The 12,655-nt window shown below is 40.2% G+C and overlaps 1 protein-coding gene across 1 annotated transcript in view; it reads left to right on the top strand.

Moving 5' to 3' along the window:
- Positions 1–12,655, top strand: part of LOC149142073 (polycomb group protein EMBRYONIC FLOWER 2-like) — a 277,025-nt gene that overhangs the window by 95,170 nt on the left and 169,200 nt on the right. The gene's annotated exons all lie outside the window — the stretch shown is intronic.

Below are 12,655 nucleotides of genomic sequence, written 5' to 3'. Positions count from 1 at the left end.
CCATAGGAACTCGTGATTGTCCCAACCCCTGGTGGGTAATGAATCACCCTACCTTTAAAAGGGGGGTATTCACTGCTATATCTTATGCATCATGCTCTTACCCCTTGAGCCCTGAGAAGTTAAACAAAGAAAATCACAAAAAGGAAAAGGACATATAAAGAAGGGTGGAAAAATCAAGGCTGAGGCACCTCATGTACCATGATTTCCCCCTTCTATACATTATAAACCCAAGTGTGGGCTTCTCTTTTATTAGCTACCCTTGTACCTATTTGTCACATGCCACCACTTTTTGAAGGATGTACCTTGAACATATTATCCCCTTTAAAAGTAGAAACCACCTATAGGATACTTGGTTAACCACATTTGGAGTTTAGGAGGCATTGGCACATCCCGAAGCCCATTATGGAAGGATAGGCCATTATGAAGTCCCCACCCATGGTCCATGGATGGTAAGCTCATTTACTCGATTCCCCTAATGACTTGTTGTACTGGAAGGCTAGGAGACGCATTAGATCTTATGCAGGATTGCAGATGGTCTCCATCTTGGGTTTGGTCTCCCTATACGGGGTCTTAATCCTCCAGAGGGCTACATTGGCACATGTAGGGTGTGTGTTGAGAGCCATGCGCCTCCATAGTAGTAGACAACACCCCACGGATCCTCGAGGATGATCATAGATGCTCATGATACTCCCATTGGACGAGGATGATGCCCCTGGTTCACTTTTGCCCAACTGGCCCCACAGATGTACCATGAACTTGGTAGCTGGCCTAGGACTTGTAGGATGATGTGGCATCCCCTACACCATCATCAGAGCCCTTGCAGACGATCTACAGGCATCCTCGACTCATTTGGAGACCCATGAGGTTATTATTGTGCCCCCACACCCATTGGGAGCACCACAGGTTTATTGTTTGGAGAACAAGGGGCCAACCCCTTGCCCATCACTTTTGAGGGTCCTACTCTTCATTATGGCACCAATGGACCTCATTAGGCCTCTTAGAGGGCCTACGACATGCCTCAATTATTATTTGACCTCTTGAGAGACATATTCTATCATTTGTGAGTTAGTTTCGTGGGCTTGTCACCAAAAGTTAGATTATTATAACATTATTTTATTTTTGGGGCTTATGTAGGCCAAGGAGGATAATTCGAACTCCTCATTAGTGTATAAGTACAAATGAGATGAGTTCATTTGCTCATCAACACTTTGGATTGGATCTCTTATCTCTCTTGAGAATTTCACACTTTTTCTTGGAGCATGAATTGGAGCTTTATGGATGAATTTTGATGTGTGGATTTGGTTTATCTTGTCTTGGAGCTTCTCTATTGTCAAATTGTGGATGGTTGGATATACTCTATTACATGTAAGTACATGCTTTTAATGCTATTCTTGTTTTACTTTGTCATATACATTGTACTGGGATTTTCGCTATTTTTAGGGCTAATTGTTGCATGCATTTACTGCTTAAATTGTGGAATTTTGTCTCTATATAGCATCTCTCAATGTATGGGCCATGTAATGTGAATGAAATCTCCTAGGGTAATTCTATCAACGAATTTATCTTGATAAGCCATCACCTTTTGCACATCGAAGTATAAAAGTTGCAAGATTGCTTCTCTTTGACCTAGAAGGCTAGCGAAGTAGTCTTGAGGCCTCCTTGACTAGGAACCAAAGGTCCTCACTCATATTTATCATAGAATCCATTCTCCCAAGACTAAGGCACTAATCTACCAAAAGGTGGTCACCTAAAATCAACTTCTTTTCCTTGGTCTAGCCAAGTTGGGTCACCTATGGCATCATTTTACCGACAAACTATTTGTCCAAAAATTTTGATCTCCTAGCCTCTCCTGCGCTGGTTTCTCCTCAAGACCTCCTTCGATTTTGAAGCCATTTCGACAGTGGAGTTGTGAGAAAAGCCAAGCCCTAGCTTCGAGATCAAACTTTGCCCTAGTATCCCCAAGGCTAGTGCCTCATAGGATCAATTTAACACCTTTGAGTAAATATTCTTTCTTTGATCCTTTCCCCCACCTTGTCTAGGTTAAGAACATCATTGGTTGCTAAAATCTTACCTCCTAACCTAGGCTGGGTCCACTTCGTCCTATGTGGTCCTGTTCCTTTGGAAAGACAATTCTTCAAGAACTATCCGGGATACCAACTTCAATAAGGATTTTAGGGATTGGGAAACTCTTTCATGAATCATATCCCCTAAACCTAACCCTCAAATCCTCTCATCCCTCTCCTAGAAGATATTGTACCTTGCTTAGAAAGCAAGCAAGCTTTATCCTTCAACCTCTTTTGAAAAGGGATCATTTAGGTCACTCCACATCCACTGTTTGATTTATCCTTCATTGGTGACTCCATAATATACCGCGTCTCATCCCATCAGTGAAAGGCCATAAATGGTAGGGAGCCTTAGCTGAGGTGAAAGTGGGCTAAGTCTCCATTTGTTGCCCTTGGTCTAGCATTTGCCCTTTAGTTATCCCCTCTAGGTCCCCTGCTAGTTTGAGCAGTAACATTTTGGCGCCGTTGCTGAGGAGGAAGCAGGTCTACCTCCCTAATGAATTATCGAGGAATTGATTCATTGACGACATTTCTAAAACATTCCTCTGGTGACTCCACTCATTGTCTAATCCCCTACTTTACTTGAATGCGACAACATTCCTCGTTTAACTAGGGCTACTGCAAAAAGGGGAGAGCGAACTCCATTTCATGTTGGAACTGCTCTTGACCTTAATTTGAGAAGGTCAGTGATCCATCTCGAAAGATGCCATCTAGTTCAAACGTTGACCCCAAACTAGATCAACCCAAAATGACCAAGAGTGAAAGACACTTGGTTAGTGTCTTTACCCCCTTTAAATTGAGTGATGATCCCAATCCACTACTTGAAAAATATAACCGATAGTTACCTAAATTTAAAGGGGATGCTACTTGCACTGCCCATGGTTTTATTGAAGAATTTTGTTGGCAAATGTCCCCCAAAATGATCTTTGATGAAGATAGGTTGATGATGCTTTTTGCCTTATCACTTGAGGGACAAGCAAGAGATTGGTACCTTAGCCTTCCCTCCTAAGCTGCACAAAACGGGGAAACGGGTACGAGTTTCCGAAATGGGCACGGGTACGAAACATGAGCCCCCCAAATTTTGGAAACGGGGAAACGCAATATATATATATATATATATATATATATATATATATATATATTAGGACATTTAAGAAATATGTGCAAGCATATATGATACATTTTAAGTTATTACATTATGATTAAATCTAAGTTGCACGAAACGGGGAAACGGAAACGAGTTTCCGAAATGGGAAGCGATAAGAAACGCGACCTCCCCAAATTTTGGAAACGGGGAAACACGAATATATATATATATATATTTATTAAAAATATTTAAAAATTATTAATATATATATATGTGCAATCATAAAGCATTAATGATACATTTACATTATATGATTATAATTTATTACATTTAAACATTAAGATTAAATTTACATCACATTTACTCATGAGTCATGAATGATCACATAATGAAAATAAAAATATAGGAAAATCCAAAATCAACCTTTATTTATATTAGTATATGAGGCTGCAAGTATAATAAAGACTATAAGGCTGCAAGAACTATAGAGACAAGTCACAAAAGACTAATCCTCATCATAATAATCCTCATCAAAAATAGAAGCAACACAATGCTCAACAGTGGATGGTGGTGCTGAAGAAGATGATGCACCAATTCCACTTCCAGATTCGGCTTACCCAAATTAATTTTCTGTGGCTGAGACTACCCCGAAATGCCAGAAAAAAGAAGAGAAATATGGCTGTAACTGAGCCAAATCTGTTGCTACTGAAATCTCTTTCTTTTGCTGCTGAAATCTATTTCTCCTGCTGCTGAAATCTACTTTGCTCACTGCTCAAAACACCCTAGCTGAAACAATTGCCAGTCTCCAAGAGAAACGACTCGCTGAATAGTGTGATGAGAGAATGAGACAAACTGCTCTTTTATAACTTTAGAATAGGTTTCTAGAATTTTCCGGAAACCTAAAAAAAATTTAAAAACCAATTAAAAAAAAAATTAAAAAACAACACATTAAATTAGGGAAACGTGGCTTGTACGGCCTGGAAACGCGTTTCCGGCGGTACTGCCACGTTTCTGTTTCGGGAAACGTGCCAGTACCGCCGGAAACACGTTTCCAGGCCGTACGGTACGCGTTTTCTGGTTTCGTTTCCGTTTCAGGGGGGAAACGACCCCTACCCCCACGTTTCCTGCAACTTAGGATTAAATTGTCAATTGTCAATTGTCAATGCATAAACTATAAGTCTCTAAATTTACATCACATTTACTCATGAATGATCACATAGTGAAAATAGCAATATCCAAATTCAGCCACGAGAACTTTCTAATTTCTTGTCTTGTGCTTGATTGGGAGTCTCCTCCTACATAGTCGAACGACCTTAGTGCTCTTGATTAAATACAAGTTCCATACCCTAGTACCCTATGTGCTCTTGATTATTGGGAGTCTCCCCTGCATAGAGGGCTTGGTTCTCTTGATTAAATACAAGTTCCATACCCTAGTACGTGACAAAATCAAATGGAAACATTGCAATCCCCCCAATTCTGAAATCCTGGAAAACAGATAAGTCTGCTGGATTTTGAGTGAGATCTAAAATTCTACTTTCTCCATATAAAATCCAGTGAGGGCAAAACCACTCTCAAACATCCTGAGTCATTTCATGGTAATGTTAAAAATTTAAGTAAAAGGATGAAAATGAAAAATAAAGGAGAATGTCACTTTTACTTTAAGAATTTAACATTACCATGAACTGCATATCAACACTAGGGCCATAGGCTTGAACATTAGGCTGCCCCACTCAAAAAATCCTCTTTTTTATAACTTGAGAGGCATCTAGAAGCATCCAGAAGATATTTTAGTCGCCCAATAAAAAATTAGAAGCGAAAAAATAAAAAAAAATACAAGAAAAAGTCAAGTTAGAAGAGGAAACTCCACCGTACGGCCTGGAAACATGGTACGAGTTTCCTCGTTTCCGTTTCGTTTCCAGACAGAAATGGACCCTTCTCCAACGTTTCCTGCAGCTTAGCTTCCACCTGCATGCATACAAGACTCGATGAATTTGGAGAGCTATTCATGAAGAGGTGGTCATACAGTGCCCAAGGGACCTTCAACATTGAAAAATTCTACCAAATGACAAAGGGAAGGGGGGATGTGTGAGAGTTCATTCAAAAGTTTGATAGGGTAGTTAAAGATATACCTGATCATTTGAAGCCATCTGAAGCCAACATCCTTGATAAATTCATAAAGGCAGTGGGTGGCCGCCTCACCTATGTGTTGAGGGATAAGAAACCCTCCAATTTGGCCGAAGCTAAAGAAATGGCAATGGAAGTTGAATAAAACATACAAATCTCGAAGGTTGATATCAATGACCACCCTAGAGCTAAAGCTGAGACCAACAAGGAGAAGTCCAAGGATCAACATGAGGAAACTCTCCTTGCCATTCTCAAAAGGATGGAAAGATTTATCGAAGAAGCCAATGCATGTGACAGGGTTATCATGAACAAAATCACCCTCTTGGAAAGGGCTCAAAAATTAAGTTATATCCCTAAAGGAAAGCCTTTTCCCAAAAATCAAAGTGTAGAAGATAGGCCAAGCTCTTCCCAAATGCCAAACACTTTGGCTCCAACTAATACTGTTGAGCTAGACTCTTCATCTGAGGATGAACAAATTGGTGAGCAAGCTAACCTTGTAGAATCTGCCATCTTCAACATTTTGCTGGGGGGATCATACACACATCCTCCCATTGACGAGGTCACCCTTAAAGAGAAAAGGGAAGAATCCATTCTTACCTTTGATAGCTAGGGAAGATTCAAAGGGGTCCAATATTCGCGAAAAGAAAAGGGCAAAGACCCCTCAACTTGTGAGGAACCACCTAAGGAAGATCCATCACCTAAGCAAGCCCCTCTCAAGGAATCTATCCCCAAAATTCCTCCCAAAAAGGATCCCCCAACAAAAGCCAATCTGAAAAAGCATCCTCCAAGGAAAGATTACGTCAAGAAGAAGGAAAAGGGGAAAGAGATTAAACTTGACATTGACATAGGGCTGTCGTAGGAAAGATGACTATACCTATCCCTCTAAAGGAGATTGCTAAGCTTCCCAAGCAACAACAACAAATTAAGAAGTCCCTAGGGATTTAGGAAGAAGCACTACCTGAAGAATTGCAAAACATTCACATTCTTGACCGAAACCCTGGGCATGAATTATTCTTGCTTACTTTGGCTATCAATGACCTCTTCTTACACAATTGTATATGTTAGACTCAGGGGCTTCTGCAAATATTATGCCTTTGACTTCTTCAAATATAATGCCTTTGACTGTTATGAAGCAATTGGGTCTCAGCATCACTCGACCATACAAGGTGTGTGGTTTTAATTCCAAGCTTGTGAAAGTGGAAGGTATTATCAAAGACCTTAAGGTTTCTTTAGCTAGGAATCCCGATATATCCCTCCTCATGGATGTTATTGTTATTGATATTCCTGATGTGTGGGAGATGTTATTATCTAGGAAATGGGGAGCTACCATTGGAGGGCACATTCAAATGGACCTATCATATGCAACCATCCCGCAATCCGATGGCACCTTTTTTTTCCTTTATAGGAACCTACTTACTTACCTCACGTGATCAAGCCTAGACCATACTATGAGACATGCGAGATCGAGAAACCTTCCCCTATTCTCCCTACTCAAGAGGTCCGTATCCTCAAGAGGCCAAACTCTTAAACTAGCAAAAAGTGGAAGCCTAAGAAAGAATACAAGGTTGGGGATTTAGTCTTGGTTGATAAAGATCCCTCACCCGTAAGGATTCATGGAAACCTTGGGGATGACTTTTACTACATTGCCAAACTTAACGACGAACTTTGGCCCGAGCCTGTCAAATTAAGTCGTATCACCTCCTTCCTTGGGACTTGACATTGTATCATATGCATGGTAGATTAGATGCATTGCATTTTGATTTCCGCATTAGAATTAACGTGATATGATATTTCTCATGATAGATAGATGCATAGTTTCACATTTTATTTTCTGTTGATTTTATGGCCTGACATATAGCATGTGCGATCATGAGACACCGCGAAAGCATGTTGCCCCGTGTTTTTGCATTTATTATATGTGCAGGTGACAGGTCGACGATAACCAAGAGATTGCTGGAGTTCTCGTGACCTCCCGTTCGAGTAGCTTCACCCACTGCTTCAGGAGATCGCGTCCTAGTTGGAGCCAGATGTTACCCACCATTTTGTGGGTGATATTCCTAGGATATATTTTTTTCTCCAAGATGGTCCTCAGCCGGCAACCAGCAGCCCCTTGTGGCCACCAACTAGCTCATTGTGCCATTTCTCCACCACCTGAGCCAGCCATGTGGTCCCTCGCCCATCTGCCATGATCGTATGTTTGAAGGTGGGCTTCCCGAACCTAAAGGTATTCCTTGTCATTTGATAATTGAGTATTGTAGTTTGCTTATCATGGACAATTCTGGGCACAGAATAATGGGGGGATTCGACAGAAAGAATGGGCTAGGTCTATGCCCTTGTCCCCTAGACCCCTTTTGGATATTAACCTTGCATTCTAGTCCCGTGGGATCTCTTTTACTGACCATTTGACTTTAGGGATGGTATTTCATGGGAAACCCCGATTTTGGTTGTGTGGTCCCTCTCCATTATTCGCTTATATTATCCTCTTTCCACTCATTATTACCCCATTCATCATTTCTCCCACTTAGGTTGACATTCCCCCACTAGGTCCACATAGGGTTAGCTCGCCCCTTCCTCTCGCACACATCTTGGGTTGGGCCTGGAATGATGCTCCAAAGGTTGATGCAGCTAAAAAGAAAGATGAGCATGTTTGGCCACATTCAACAGGAAAATATACCACAAAATGCAAAAGATGGCCGGGACAAACACATTTAGCGCATGGGCAAAAGCCAATACATGAGCTCTACCCCATCATCGTGACCATCACCCTAGTTCCTATAAGTTCTATGAGCCTCCATCATCACATAGGAACCCGTGATTGTCCCAACACTTAGTGGGAAATGAACCGCCCTACCTTTAAAAGGGGGTATTCGCTGCTATATCTTATGCATCATGCTCTTACCCCTTGAGCCCCGAGCATATAAAAAAGGGTGGAAAAATCAAGGACGGGGCACCTCATGTACCACGATTGCTCCCTCTATACATTATAAACCCTAGTGTGGGCTTCCCTTTTATTAGCTACCCTTGTACCCCAGCGTGTGGCCCAGGGCTGCCCGTTCTCATCCCCTACTTCATTCACCTGTTTGTCATGCCACCACCTTTTGAAGGATGTACCTTGAACATATTATGCCCTTTAGAAGTAGAAACCACCTAATAGGATACTTGGTTAACCCCCTTTGGAGTTTAGGAGGCATTGGCACATCTCGAAGCCCATTATGGAAGGGCAGGCTATTATGAAGTCCCCACTTGTGGTCCATGGTTGGTAAGCTCATTCGCTCGATTTCCCTAATGACTTGTTGTATTAGAAGGCTAGGGGACGCATTAGATCTTATGCAGGATTGCAGATGGTCTCCATCTTGGGTTTGGTCTCCCTATACGGCGTCGTAATCCTCTAGAGGGCTACATTGGCACATGTAGGGTGTGTTTTGAGAGCCACGGGCCTCCACAACAGTAGACAACACTCCATGGATTCCCGAGTATGATAAGAGATGCTCATGATACTCCCATTGGACGAGGATGATGCCCCTGGTTCATCTTTGCCTAGCTGGCCCCACAGATTTACCATGCACTTGGCAGCTGACCGAGGACTTGTAGGATGATGTGGCATCCCCTACACCATCATCAGAGCCCTTGCAGACGATCTACAGGCATCCTCGACTCATTTGGAGACCCATGAGGCTATTATTGTGCCCCTGCACCCATTGGGAGCACCACAGGTTTATTGTTTGGAGAATAAGGGGCCAACCCCTTGACCATCACTTTTGAGGGTCCTACTCTTCATTATGGCACCGATGGACTTCATTAGGCCTCTTAGAGGGCCCTATGACATGCATGGATTATTATTTGATCTCTTGAGAGGCTTATGCTTCCATTTGTGAGCTAGTTTGGTTGGCTTGTCACCAAAAGTTAGATTATTAGAACATTATTTTATTTTTGGGGCTTATGTAGGCCAAGGAGGCTAATTCAAACTCCTCATTAGTGTATAAATACAAGTGAGATGCGTTCATTTGCTCATCAACACTTTGGATTGGATCTCTTTTCTCTCTCTTCTCTCTCTTGAATTGAAGTTTTATGGATGAATTTTGATGTGTGGATTTGGTTTATCTTGTCTTGGAGCTTCTCTATTGTCAAATTGTGGATGGTTGGATATAATCTATTACATGTAAGTACATGCTTTTAATGCTATTCTTGTTTTACTTTGTCATATACATTGTACTGGGATTTTCGCTATTTTCAGGGCTAATTGATGGATGCATTTACAACTTAAATTGTGGAATTTTGTCTCTATATACTATATAGCATCTCTCAATGTATGGACCATGTAATGTGAATGAAATCTCCTAGGGGTAATTCAATCAATGGATTTATCTTGATAAGCCATCACCTTTTGCACATAGAAGTATAAAAGCTACAAGATTGCTTCTCTTTGACTTGGAAGGCTAGCGAAGTAGTGTTGAGGCTTCCTTGACTAGGAACCAATGGCCCTCTCTCATATTTATCATAGACTCCATTCTCCCAAGACTAAGGCACTGATCTACCAAAAGGTGGTCACCTAAAATCAACTTCTTTTCACCTTTTCCTAGGTCTAGCCAAGTTGGGTCACCTAGGGCATCTTTTTCCCGACAAACTGTCCCTCCAAAAAGTTTGATATCCTAGCCTCTCCTGCTGGTGTCTCCTCAAGACCTCCTTCATTTTTGAAGCCATTCTGATGGTGGAGTTGTGAGAAAAGCCAAACCCTAGCTTCGAGATCAAACTTTTTCCTAGTATCCCCAAGGCTAGCGCCTCATAGGAATCAAGATCAATTTAACACCTTTGAGTGAATATTCTTTTTTTGACTCTTTCCCCCACCTTGTCTAGGTTAAGAACATCATTGGTTGCTAAACTCTTACCTCCTAACCCAGGCTGGGTCCACTTGGCTCGTGTGGCCCGTTCCTTTGAAAAGACAATTCTTCAAGAACCATCCGGGATACCAATTTCAATAAGGATTTTAGGGATTGGGAAACTCTTTTATGAATCATATCCCCTAAACCTAATATTTAAATCCTCTCATCCCTCTTCTAGAAGACATTGTACCTTGCTTAGAAAGCAAGCAAGCTTTATCCTTCAACCTCTTTTGGAAAGGGATCATTTGGGTCACTCGACACCCACTGTTTGATTGATCCTTCATTGGTGACTCCATAATATACCGGGTCTCCTCCCATCGTTTGAAGTCCGTAAATAGTAAGGAGCCTTAGCTGAGGTGATAGTGGGCTAATTCTCCATTTATTGCCCTTGGTCTAGCATTTGCCCTTTAGGGATCCCCTCTAAGTCCCCTGCTAGTTTGAGCAGTAACAGGGACGAGAACCCGTGCTTCACAGATATATATATATATATATCTGTGTGTGTGTGTGTGTATGTATATTATATATATATATTATTTTTTCATTTTTTTAAAAATAATATGTTTTTTTTTGTGTTTATACTCTCTCTGACTCTCTTTTCTTTATTTTTTTTAAACTTCCTTTAAAACTTTAATAGATATTCTAAAGTTAAATATGACCAAAAGCCTGTTGATGGTCAATGACCCATCTTGGAGAAAACTCTCGGTGTGGCCAAGGGCTGGAATCAGACTAACAAGGCTCTGATACTAAATAAATCGAACAAAGTTCGTTATCACACAAATATTCAGAATATTTGGAATATGAGACTATCCATCATAAGATAAATAATATTTTTATATGTGTTTGAGCACAAAAGTGATATGATGAGAATGAGGGCTTGTATATATATGCACGCGGGAATGCCTTTTCATCGAGAGTGATGTCCTTTGAAACATGTCCTTTCATTAATACTAATTATTAATTATTATTTATATTATTTTATGTATTTATGTTCATAACAATGGAAAAATCTGCTATAATTAGAATGTTGGAAGCCTAAATTGAAAACTCTTCTAATGACAGCAGAGGATGTGCTATTCCTGTAAAACGCTGATATGAATAGTCCTGAAAACTCGTGCAATATATCTCTGAAATAATGTAAGTCAGGAGCAAAACTTTGAAACCATGTACCTATATGACTAAGGTACTCATGAGCCATTGATGTCAAATGGTGAGCTCTGAAATTTGGCTCACTTTGAATGATGTCTATGAACATATGCCTGAAACTAACGCTCAGGTTTACAAAAGTAAATCTGGTGTTAACAGTGAGCATTGCTTCCCAAGGGGTTATAGTTGGCTGTTCTGCACCCTCTAAAAAACAGTGATGATTTTGACTCTTTTTAGGTCTTGAACTTTTGATGCAATTTTCAGCCCTTTCTAATTTTTTTTCCTTTCTTTTATTATTTAATTTAATTTTAGTGCTGAAAGTAGTTGAGACAGTTCTTTTGATGCATTTGCAATTGTAAGCTTGTCAAGAGATTTTCCATGAGGTATCACATTAAGGAATCAAAGTTTCTATCCAAATGTTAAGGCCCCTAAAGTTAACATGTGAACTCAACTTTTTTGGGGGGCAACCTTTCTTTTGTCACCTCATTTCCTAGGTTTGGAGTTTTTTCTTTAGGGTTTGTGCACTCTAAGGTCTCCTCATCATATTGCAATAAAATGAATTTTTCTCATTATGGTTAAGTGCCTTTTTGCCAATGAACATAGCTGTCACATCTCTTCTCAGACATAGGTTACCACCATTCTAGCCACTATGTATTGCCATGTGCAATGCAATGCTTTTCACCTTTGATACCTAATAGAAGTTCTTTTTCACAGTAGTACTCTTCTCTCATTACTAGATCTTATGTTATTTTCTGCAATATTATGATTCTTTCTTTTTGTACTAAAAATAAATCGAAATCAAGGCATAGTTATGCTGATTTGGGTACTAGTGTTACTTTTCTTGGCAATTAATTGGAGGCAAGATGAGGTTGGTAAGTTGTATATTTTATGTTGCTTATCGTCAAGAAGTTCAAGCAAGCTTTCACAAATTGGTAAAACTTAAATAACAAAATGGTTTTAGTTGTGTAAGTGACTTAAATGTGACAAAGTAATGTCTTAATATGGACATACGGTGTGAGATATAAGGTGTTTAGTATGGATGGGGCAAGGAAATGATGTGATGGGGGTGGGCCTAGGATTCTGGTTAATGAAAATCAATCTTTACTGGAATGTAAGGGCTGATTGTTATTTGAATATCTTTGACATACGTTGCATATTTTCTGAAACCCATCATTTTAGCAACTCAGCATGGATGTAGATCTCTTTATATTTACATTTCTGTAAAATGAATCCATGTTAATCCTATATTCCTCCTTATCTCTATATTTAGTAGCATATTGGTAGTATTAAATTCTTTGATTATTGCTGATTATATTTTTAGCAGTATAACTGCCAAGATGTTGGTAAGCTCTACATTA

The sequence above is a fragment of the Pinus tabuliformis genome, chromosome X, assembly GCF_031772625.1.
Source record: "Pinus tabuliformis cultivar Carrire ecotype Pingquan chromosome X, CPIR1, whole genome shotgun sequence".
In the NCBI taxonomy this organism is placed as follows: domain Eukaryota; kingdom Viridiplantae; phylum Streptophyta; class Pinopsida; order Pinales; family Pinaceae; genus Pinus; species Pinus tabuliformis.
Note: the sequence above shows the minus strand (reverse complement) of the source record. Positions and strands in the feature narration are given on the sequence as shown.